Source organism: Lactuca saligna, chromosome 7 (assembly GCF_052625555.1).
Source record: "Lactuca saligna cultivar CGN05327 chromosome 7, ASM5262555v1, whole genome shotgun sequence".
NCBI lineage: Eukaryota > Viridiplantae > Streptophyta > Magnoliopsida > Asterales > Asteraceae > Lactuca > Lactuca saligna.
In genome coordinates this window covers 142,792,573-142,805,019 of record NC_136423.1, presented here as the reverse complement: position 1 = coordinate 142,805,019, position 12,447 = coordinate 142,792,573, and positions in this window count along the sequence as shown.

Below are 12,447 nucleotides of genomic sequence, written 5' to 3'. Positions count from 1 at the left end.
CACATATTTGTGGACATTTGCAAGGACCTTGCGCAAAGAGTCTTAGGCCTTTCGCAAAATATCCATGTTTTGCGGTTACTATAAAAAGTTGGTTTATATTCCCACTAAGTAATTCAACTCGATCCAACTTGAATAATCTTATAAACATTATTATCTAAATCTAATGAAATTGTATAACAATTAAGAACGGAGAAAGAAAGCCTAAAATTCAATTAAGAACGGAGAACACTCAATTAACAAAACTATTTGCTCTCTGCATTAGTCGATTCAAAATTATATATATATATATATATATATATATATATATATATATATATATATATATATATAAAAGACAATTTCATAAATTGTCACAAGAAGTCTAAAGTGTTGGTAATTTTAGTATCACCATGTCATTTTATGTAACTGGAATTAGCATGTGAGCTGAGAGGCTTCTTAATTTGTTTTCTAATATGTGTACGAGTTGGTGCGAAGTGCACGCATGTATAAGACCAAATTAGTAGCCGGTTCGACGACTAATCGGGGATTCGGGGGCAGCGCCCTTGGGTTTGGGGTTTCCAAAGGGGCAGCGCCTCTAGCGGGGTCCAAGGGGTAAAGCCCCTGGCTGGGGTCCCGCGGGGTTTGGGGCAGCGTCCTAAAACCTCTCCGAATTTTTACATATGGGTACATAGTGGGTTATTCCGATTGTTGAGGGTGATTATGGTAAAACTAACGAAGCTCGTTAGTTTTGGTAACCCTAAATCCTCATTAAAATTCGGATTACCCTGACTTGTTTCCAAAGGAACCCATAACAGGCCAACCCTAATATCGTTTATTATATAAACGACTCTTCTTTTCAGAACTGAGATACGATCTTAAGCTCTCGTTTTTCGTCATACTTTCACAAAATCCTTTAGCATATTGGCTTACAATTTCTGTACCTAGAATCGTAAGTGTCCAATTGGATTATCCTAGGCTGAATTTCTTGTAACCCAGGCATAGGGTAGAAATATCAGTTCGGAAAGTGATATCACGATCCAAGTTGGTATACATATCTCCACTACAAACCCTAAACTTCCCTACAATCGAACTAAAATTCTCTGTTCTGGGGATGGGTGACTTAATCTGTGAGATGACTACCAAGTTTGCCAAACTGGAGAAGTTCGAAGGTGTCGACTTCATGCGTTAGAAGAAGAAGATGCACTTCATGCTGACTACTCTGAAAGCAGCATACGTGCTGACTACTCCAAGAGCAGCGGATCCAGATGAAAGTGTTGTAAAAACTATTGAAGATGTAAGAAGGAGATAGAAGTGGGACAACGATGATTACATTTGCAAAGGTCACATTCTGAATGGTATGTATGATGCTTTATTTGATATCCATTGTGAAGCCTTGTGTGCTAAGGAGTTGTGGGACACCCTTGAGTTGAAGTATATCACCGAGGATGCTTCTAGCAAGAAGTTTCTAGTAAGTGACTTTAACAATTATAAGATGGACGAATCAAGGTCTGTTACTGAACAATTCAATGAACTCCTTGGCATATACGATCAGTTTAAACTGCACCGTATGAATATGGATGAATCCATTGATGTGTCAACCATCATTGACAAACTGCCACCATCCTGGAAAGACATCAAACACAACTTGAAACATCAAAAGGAGGAAATGTCATTGGTTCAACTTGCTAGTCACATTCGTATTGAAGAATCTCTTCGTGCAAAGGAAAGTGACAAATCTGAAAAACCCAAAGGAAAAGTTGAACCTGGACAGCCCTCGGTTCACATGGTTGAAAACAAACCAAGGAACCAGAACCACAAGGGACATGGAAAACGTAAGCAGGAACATGTGCCAAAAAACTCCAACAAAAATAGAAAGGATCTAGTTTGTTAGAGGTGCAATCAAGTTGGGCATTGCAAGCGTGATTGTCGTGTGAATTTGGGCAACAATGGTGCTGGAAACAGTAGAGCCAATGGGAAATTGAACGGGTCTTCGGCATGAGTTAAAGTAGGTCAGTTTTTGACTGACTTTGATAATTCAAATCAAAATTATGTTTATTATGTTTCATTTATCCCTGAATCATTCTATGTGTAGGATGATGATGTTGCTTGGTGGATCGAGTCCGGAGTAACAAACCATGTATGCAATGATAAACGGACGTTTGAAACATTAACTCTGCTTGAAGATGGGTCGGTGCTGAAAATGGGAGACGATTATTTTATTCCTATTTGTGGTTTAGGTGTTGTGTGTCTTGAATTTACTTCTGGAAAGACAATTAAGTTATTTGATGTTTTGATTGTTCCCAAGATTCGCAAGAATCTTGTTAGTTCTAGTTGTTTGAATTAAACTGGTTTTAAACAAGTTATTGAGTCGGATACGTTTGTTTTGTCTAAGGGTGAAATGTTTATTGGCTTTGGATATTTAAATAATAGAATGTTTCGTTTAAAATTTGTTGACAAATTATTACATGTTCAAAATTTTGCATTTGTATCTTCTGCTTCTAATGTTGATAAATCTATGCTTTGGCATGTGTGACATCCCCATTTTCACGGCCAGAAAAGACCGATTTGTTTATGCTTTGTTTTATAAAATCAGAGTAATCTTTTAAAGAAAACGGTTGCGGAATTTGTTCCCAAAACAAGATATGATAATAACTTATCAAAACATTTCTCAAAGAGAATGTATTTTCATTTAATAATAAAACCTCGGGATGTCATGTTCCGATACAAACATATAAGCATAAACAGAACTTATATTCAATTACACTAAAGATTTACATCTCCTTTAATCTCTCAGTGCAAAGCAACTTCGTATCGATACCTGTGATACGATTAAACTGAGTGGGTCAGGCTTGGGAGCCTGGTGAGCATATAGGGTTTTCAACCCACAATAATATAATTATTATATTCAATCATCAAACAATCAACCCAATTACCCATCCCCATTATCTTCTTTTAATCTCCCCTAAAGATATTATCCTAAGGGTCATCTCCTATATCATATTTACCGCTCATCTCCTTACATCTTATATCCTTATATGCTTGTTCCTAAGAACAATGTATAAACACATAGCATGTATTTCATAGCAAATACTTCATATCTATGTGTAAGATGAAAGTGACTATACACTCACACATATAAACAACTTTATATTATACACATAACACGTATTTCGTATAAAATACTTCATAATTATGCGTTAGAAGAAAGTAACTACACACTAACTTGATCAGAAGATGATCGGACATCACTACAGCTTGTAGAAGTAGTATTATTCGGTAGATCTGGAAGATCTTCACAAAAACCGGACTTCTCGCGGACAGAGCTTCGGCTCGGGAATTGCACTTCTCGGGATCTTCGGGGCTTGGGAATGATACCGGTGCTTCGGGATAATTCTTGCACAAAAAACGATGCAAAAACGCGAGAGAAAGGGAAGAAATGAGCAAAGAACTCGGCTGCCCTCGACACCCTTTTATAGGGGGCTAGAAACCCAGATTACGCTGGGCGTAACGTGGATCAGATCGCTGACTCCCCCTATGGATAATATCGGTTAATTTATAATTAAATTAAATATCGGAAATATTTAATAAACTTCAAAAATTCATATCTCCCTCATACGAACTCCGTTTTCGACGTTCTTTATATCCCCGCGTAGGTGAGACTATGCTCTACAACTTTCGTTTAGACTCTGTCAGCTAATTTTGAATTTATTTTTATTATTTATTTTTAATAGTCCGCGACAGGAAAACTCCGTTATAAAATTATAACTTCTTCATACGACGTCCGTTTTCGCCTATATTTTTATCGTTTTACTAAAATTAATGAGATCTTCGATTCTCATTTAGATTGTTTCGACTAAAAACCGCTCGGTCTCAAATCGAGTATTCGGGCTGCATACCTCTAAGTCGAAACTTCGAAAAATCATAACTTCCTCATACGAAGTCAGATTTGGGCGTTCTTTTTATGCATGCTCACGGTTTAACGTATTCTACGACTTTCATTTAGATTTCTAAGGCTAAATATCACTCTAACGTAAATTCACTTTTTACGTCGCGCTGTGTCGTGTCGGTTCTGTCGCGAAACTTCGACAGGTCATAACTTCTTCGTTATAACTCGGATTTAGGCGTTCTTTATATGTACGGAATCCTTGTAACATATAATACAACTTAGTTAAGATTAGTCATTCTAAATAATCTTTCATCAAAAATTCATTTTTGATGCCTATCGTCTCTAAATTGACTATCGCTGATCTACGGGCATTACAACATGTAATATTAGGTCATGTCAACTTTAGAAGGATGCATGAGATGTCAAAAGATGGATTAATTCCATTTTGAAAATAACAATGTGGGTATCTTGGGGTATACTTTTTTGCCATGATTGATCGTACACATCTCATCCTTTTTTGGTTACCCTTGAAAACCATTTTGAAAACAACTTAAAAAAAACTATTTTGAAAAGTATTTTGAATATTATTTTGAAAACTTTTACAAGTCCGTAGTTTGAGTCTGGATTCACATGAATGCTCATCCAATTCGCTCAAATCGGGGCTATGATACCAACTGATAACGTCCCAAAAATCATGATAAAAATTTTGTTTTTCAATTAAGGTAAAACCATTATTTCAATCAATAACCCAAGTCATAAGAAACCAAGTATCAAATACAAATATCCCAAAATCAATGTATCATAAATTTCCAAAACATGTCAACAAATGATGTATACGATCACGCCTTTGCTTTGCTACAATCATCATAGGTACCTGAAACATAACACATAAACCATAGACCAAAGCTTAGTGAGTTCTCCCAAATTACCACCACAAAACATATAACAACATGTATACTAGGTCGACAATCATCATACTAGATTACCCCTGAGCCCACAACATGAGTCTGGGTTGCCTTTCCAGCCTACATCACATGTTTGGATTGCTCTCGAGCCCACAACATAAGTCTGGCTTTCCCTTGTCTGTCCCACATCTTATGCCTGGCTTGCTCTCGGATTTGTTAACTTCCGAACAAAGCAATATTACCTCAATCCAACCGCATTATAGCAACATATACAACAAATAAAACATACAACAACAACATATAATCATGCATATGTTAACAGATCACGACAATATAGCAACATCCTAACCAGGATACACAACCTACTACGCTGGTATTGATGCCTTCGGCCCCCAAGTACAACGAGGAAACTCACCTCACAGTCTGAAAAGATAGTTGAACAAATCACGGCTCTGAATACTACCTCTGCTGATTACCTACATAAATAACAAGGCCTTAAACTCAAACTACCACTAAAAATACCCAAAATTCCCCTAAGTCAAACTTGGTCAAACCCTGGTCAAAGGTCAAAGTCAAAAAGTCAAGGAAAGTCAAAGCAGACTAATTATGCCCCGCGTACTCGGTCACTACGGTAGGCGTAGTCAGGATGCTTCCAATCCATGGGGTATCAACTTTGTACACGTAGTGTACCTCTTGGTACGCCCAGTGTACGTCGTCTGGACCCGTTCGTCCTTAATAAGTGCTTATTCCTTAAATACTTCACATCTAAACTCATATCAAAAACCAAAATATCATTCTAATTCATAAAGTTTCCACCTTTATGAATTTCCATGGCTAGAAGTGGCCTAAAAGCTAAAACCCTAACTTAATATTTAACCAAAACATTAAAACTCTTGCATGGAAGGGATAAAAGGACCAAGATTACATTTTTATGGTTCTTAGCAACTAAAAATGTCTGAAAGGATAACTCTTATGGTTTAGAGTAAACCATACTCATGATCACCAAGACTATAGGACCAAAAAGCATAAAACTTATGAAATAGCTAGATCCAAAGATAATATTCATCAAGTTCCAAGATTTTTAGCTTCAAGGGATGCCTGAGAGCGAGATACTTCTGGATCTAATTTGCCTTGAGCTTCCAAAATGATCTACCACCTCCGTCCTCCTTAACAAGCACCAAAATACACTCTTATCCAGCTCAAAATCACACACAATGAACTAGGTTTTGCAAAGGACGATTTAGGAGATGGAGGCTAATGAGGGAAAGGGTTTTGAGGAGATAAGGATGTTTAAATAGTGCTCAAACCCTAAAAACTAGGGTTTGCCATTTATCACGTAAGCCCAACGTACTCATGAGTACGCCCAACATACTCACATGCATGTGCAACTTTCTTAAACGGGCTACATCCAATGTACACCCCATGTACACATGGCATAAGGATGAATCTTGTAGTAAATTTGTCTTTTATGTCAAAAAAAGAAAATACTTGATGTCAGGGTGTTATAAAAGTCTTCATCAGACAAGAACAGGTAGAGAGATGCTAACACAACCCTCAACCTGAACTTTACCCCGAATCCAAAATGTGCCTCTATCATTGCTTACATCCTCGAACGAGATAACCTGAGCCCCCGACCTTGCTTCACTTATTACAAATGACCACTAAACCTTATCCTTTCCCCAAGTATTGGCTCAAACCACAACCAAAATTATATATCCATTTGACCTTGGTTAGGAAACTTGAAGTTGACTTGCACTTAAAGGTATTCCTATTAACACCAATCGACTCTCCCCACTTGTAATCATCTATAGCCTATCAACCTTTTAACCATTTGAATTTTCAAGGCAACTACAATTTCATTACTCAAGATTGCCACCAACTTGAGCTTTCAAGAGCTAAAAGTTCATGAATATTCAACCTAGCGTAAACACATCCTAAAATTCGAATAAATACACCCCACTATCTCAACAAAAACTTGATATATCCAAGCGCCTTTCACTTGGTAAAACTTCACAATCTTCAAGCGACTTCAACAGATGATGACAAAATTTTAACCCAGTTATAAAAAATAGATAGATAAACATTCTGATGACCCACTTATTATACAGAAACACCCATACGAACATGCAACAACCACACCCTGAAGGTGTGAATTTGGAAGAAACTAACATGACGCCAACGATTCAACCAATCCTTCATTGCCTCACAACAACAAACGATTCATATGAATCTTGCATTCAAATCCAACATGCTCATGCTACATTTTCCTCAGACTCAATGCACCGAAACCGTTAAATCGGACCAACACCCGATCCTCCAAGCATAACACCCAATTCTTCTCTTCTTAGTGCTCACTCTACCACTGATTGTCGTCTCCCATGTCGAAGTCTAAAACCGACTCATTCAAATACCTTCTAACCATGACTCTCGATATGCAAAATGGCATATAACAATCCCATAATAATAATATCCAGACAATGATAAAGAAACTACAATTCTAGGTGGATACTTAAATAGTCCGAAAATGGCATCTCACACACACAAAACATAAATAATAAAAGCATGAGGAACAAAATAGGATACATACCAGCAACATTCCATGACGGAACTCGATCCTCCTCGACCTGCATCTGAAATGCTCGACTTTTTACCACTAGAGCCTCCTCGTTGTCCTCACGGCCACCAATAATCCTTACTGTAGCTGGATAAGGTGCCCTCACTGCTCCCCTGAAAACTACGGATAGTCGGCCTGCTTATGGCCCACTTGGTTGTAGTTAAAACAAATCAGACTCTACCCCTATGGATAAGCCCTACTGATATGACCAAACCTGCTACACTTGTAGCAACCCATATCTCTAGATTGAAAAAATCCCATCGTGTGGTTTCCCACATTGACCCCAACCCTGTCGGTCATTAAATCATAAATCAAAAGTCTTGTGCTTCTTCGCTAAGCCCTCCGCTGCCTGGGTATGCAACAGATTCCACTTCTCAAGAATCTCCAAATATATCTCTTGTTACCATGCTCTAGCAACCATATCCTCCAAGGTCCTACAGCTATACATGCTCACAAACTCCCGTATATCATCCCACAACATATCATGATACCTCGCCTTCTTCGTCTCCTCTTTCGCATCATACTGAGGAACTAGCAAAGTCATCTCCCTGAAATTAGCGGTGATCTCTTCCATTATCTCTGTCATCTAGCGCAGGTCTTGAAACTCCCTCGCTAACTTTTTACCTTAATGTCATGTGAAAATTTTTCCCTGAATCTCTTCACAAAATCAGTCTAAGACATGGCTGCCACAGCCTTAGCTCCCAATGAGTGACCAACCTCCTCCCACCAGTCGCAGGCTCTATCCCTTAAAAGAAAAGATGCATATCCCACCTTTGATCCTTCATGGAAGAAACTAGTCCATTGAGCATTCTCCATGTCAGCAATCCACTGCCTACTAGCAATAAGGTCCTTCTTCCAGAAGAACTATGGGGCTCCATAATCATTGAAGTCCCAAAAAGAGTGAGTCCATGTCCTAATCTAACTAGGCACAATCTCTGCACGAAAAGCCCCAAGTTACTCATCCAGCAACTCTATGATCCCCTCCTTGATGGTACCAAACATCACATGAGTCACATCCATAATACCACAAGTGATCTTAGATGAAACAAACTTGCGAATCCTCTCATCAATCGGAGCAACGCCATATCCTGAACCTGAACTAGAACCTCCCCCACGAGTGCTCGTCACCATACTGAAAAGCAACCATAAAATAATCAAAACATACCCAATGAATTCCTTATTCTACAGGCTTCTTAGAATCCTCGTGAGTTTCTCCAATTCGAGTAGATCTTGTGCTTTCATTAGTACGGGCCTAATACTACCCTCCACACCTATCTGCACTTTCTTAAAGAATCATCATGAATCCTCTAAGTCACCTTCTCATACTGACATTCCAAAAATCCGCTAAGCAGCACACCAGTCATACTAAAGTACTTCCAAGGCTCTTTTAGAATTCCCACCTCACCCTACCATCAAATGTTGAAGGACCCTTACCAATGTAAGCTAACCATTTCATGAATACAATTACGTGTAACAAAGCTTAAATAATCTTTCGACTAAAAGACTTAACCCTACAACGGTTGTACTCAAACAAGAGTTGTGCAATAGGGTTCAATCAATCATTTTAAGATTATCTAACCTTTGAAGTATGTAGCTTAACCTATTCATGTAACAATTAAATCACATTAGTATGAGTCTTACAAATCACAAAGCAAGTAGCATGCGATTAGTAACACTATACAGGCCACAAAACATCAACATGCATCCTTCCTATAGGCGTAGTTCCTAATAGGCATTCTAGCATGTAACCCTGAACATATCCTTATTCTAACTTCTAGCATGCAAAACATATAACATAAAATGTATGTGTATTACGGGGATCACTTATTTTTCTTTCCAAAAAGATTACTAATTCCTCAATTTGAGTTTAGACACACCCAAGATTATGTCTGAATAGCAACTGTAACGTCCCATAAATACTAATAAAATTTTCATTTTTAAACCATCAAATCCGGACAACCATATGTTCTAAAACCAATTAAAGTAAAAATGTATTTTCAAACATCAGAGTAACGCAATAACATCCAGTGTGGAATAACCATCAGGAAATGCGGTGCAATCAAGTCGGTCCCTTCCCTTTGGAACCGAAAGTACCTGAAAAATGTTAAACCACAAACCGTAAGCACAAAGCTTAGTGAGTTCCCCAAAATTCCATATACCATACATGATAGGGAATGTTATGTGCCATCCATACTTTTACAATCACTATCATTTCATGATCCACATCATGGTCTTTCCTTGCCAGGTTGGAGGACAAAACCCAAGTCTTACAAACAAATGCCAAGAGCCACCTTCTAGTCTTCCATGCAAGCATCATAAAGACAACTAGCATCCTATATATATAACTGTTAGGGTCCAGATCCTGGTCTTGCATACTAAATTTCGGGAGCCATATTTAGGTCTTTCATACAATTTCCAGGGGCCATCATTTTGTCTTCCTACATGGTATAGTGAAAAGACTCACCCGACTCACGAATTCAGCTAAAACTCAACCTGATGCCATGTCGACCATAACTAACAACTCTCACAGCCAAATGATGGGTGTTAAACATCTCCTAATAATCTACACAAGGCAAACCTTAAGTCTTCCTTTCAAAAATAGAAGTTTGACCGAAAGTTAACCCATACCAAAAGTCAACGGTCAAAGTCAAAGTCAACAAACAACATTGTCAACCATTGAGCCTCATAGCGTGACCATCCCTTGGTCATGACGAGAGAGCACACTCAACCTAATTCCAAATCTTCGAGCTCCAACTCATCCAACTCGGCCACGGACAACCTACTCAGCAAGCATCATGACGTGAACCCTCCTTAGTCACATCGTGAACATAACAGGCCAAACATGTTGTGACTTCCTCCTTGGTCACGTCGTGACCTCTCTATGCTCATGTCGTAACCGCGGTCTAAAACAACCACCTAATGGTTTGAGCCCTTAATCCATTACACCTCCGATTCTAACTTTTCCAGAAGCTTAAAGGGACCCCCAAAGTTCCATAAAAATGATAACTTTATGGACATGCGTACCCCATACATGCCCTCAATCCAATCTAAAGCAAAGGCCAGTAAAATGACTCCAAACTCATGTAATGAACCCAAAGCACAACCAAATCCCATATCTAAACCAAATGTTACTCAGAAGGCTTCAAGAATCCATATAGTTGCCAACTTTATGGAATCTCAACACATCAATTTGCTCAAACTTGAAGATAAAGGAACAAAGACTTAGATCTAGAAACCTAGAAGCATAAAGGTTGAATCTTGGACACTTAAAAAGGTTCAGAATGAGCACAATAGGATGATAATGAAGCTTTCTTGTTGGATCAACACTCTAGAATAGTCCTTCTTCTTCAATCTACCAAATTTACCAAAATAAGCCAGGAATCACATGGAGAGGATGTGATTATAGTTTTACGGGTTTGAGGATGATAGAGGCTGATAATGAATCCTAAAATCGATTTTATGGGATTTAAATATGAAGGACACCCTAAAAGATCATGGGCTTAGGCTGCAACCTTGTTACGTCGTGACCACCTATGTGTCACGTCGTGACAATCCTCCATACACACGATCCTTCATTTGGCTAGTCACAACATGACCTCCTCCTCTTGGGCACATTGTGACACATGAATTTTACCAAAAGTCATGCTTTTGATTCCTATAAGCCCTACTCTGAACCCATCAGGAACACGAGTGTTACAGTTTAGAAAATTGCCAACACCTCATATTCTTTTAGAGTCACTTTCTAGAAGGAGCAGGACCATTCAAGTCTGATTTCAATTTTTTTGCCTAAAATTTTCTTTCCCCTTCCTTTTGGTTGGGTTTTCGGTTCCGGTTGTGTTTCAAGTACTAACACATCTTCTTCATCTTGTGTTTGAATTAGAGGTGATGTTATGAGTGACATTTGGGGTTGGGATATAGGTGACAATATGGGTAATAGTTAGGGTTGGGATATGGGTGATATTCGGGGTTGGGATTGCGAAGGGATTTGGAAAATATTTCATGTGGGAAAGTAAAATGATGTACCCATTGACGCTAAACATGTTGGTACATGGAAGGGGGGGATTCAATATGTGGTTAATATGGTTGTGGTTAAATTTGAAAAATGAGTTGCCAAGATTTGAAATCCCATTTCCCACGTAGAAGGCCAAAGCCTTTACATCAACCAAAAATTTGTGTCATCACCATGTAAACATAGTTGAACCAATTGATATAGTGGTTATAGGCTAAATACGATTTTTAATATAAACATCCAAGGTTTAAAATTTTAATGGAAAACAAATGCCATTTTGAGCAGATGGTAATAGGCTAGATGACATTTTTAATAAAAGTATCTAAAGTTTGGGAGTTTGGGTCTTTGACAAGGGTAAATCTAAGACATAGGAAGTTGGTCTCATAGTATGAACCATCTAAAATTTTAAATTTATTTAGTTTTTTTATAGAATTTTTTTTAAAATCTACTTTGTAAAAATTCTAGGACCAGTTTAACTTGCATTGATCTTTCATAAGTTTTAAATGCTCTTGTTTGAAACATGCATTAATCTTATTTGTTGCAATATCGGTGTAGAATGTGCATTTTTAGTAATGAAGTTGATAAAGATTAAAGACTAATATACGTAACAAAATGGGTGCCTAGGACCTTCAAACCCTAATTATGTACTATTTAAGCAACTTAAGAACCAAGGCACTTCATCATTTCAGCCTCCACTGTACCTTAAGCCTTTTTCAAAACCCTAACCCATATTGGTGTGTTCTTGTGAGTTCGTAACCCTTTTGAGAGCATTTTGGTGTTGCTTTGGTGTTTTGGAAGAGGAAGAAGTTTGAAGAAGGAGCAAGGATTCAAAGGGAGCTTGTAGATCTAGGATATTAGCACCATTTCTGACTCATTTGAGGTATCAAGCTTCAAACTTGACCATGGCATGCTTAGTTAGAATGTTGGGGTGTTTTACGGGTTATTTTGACTCCATTGTTGGGGTTTCTTGTATCTTGTTAGTTCCAGAGTAAAAGAGTCATCCTTTTGAGCTCTTAGAAGCACTTAGAGCCATAAAAATGCAAATTTTTATGGT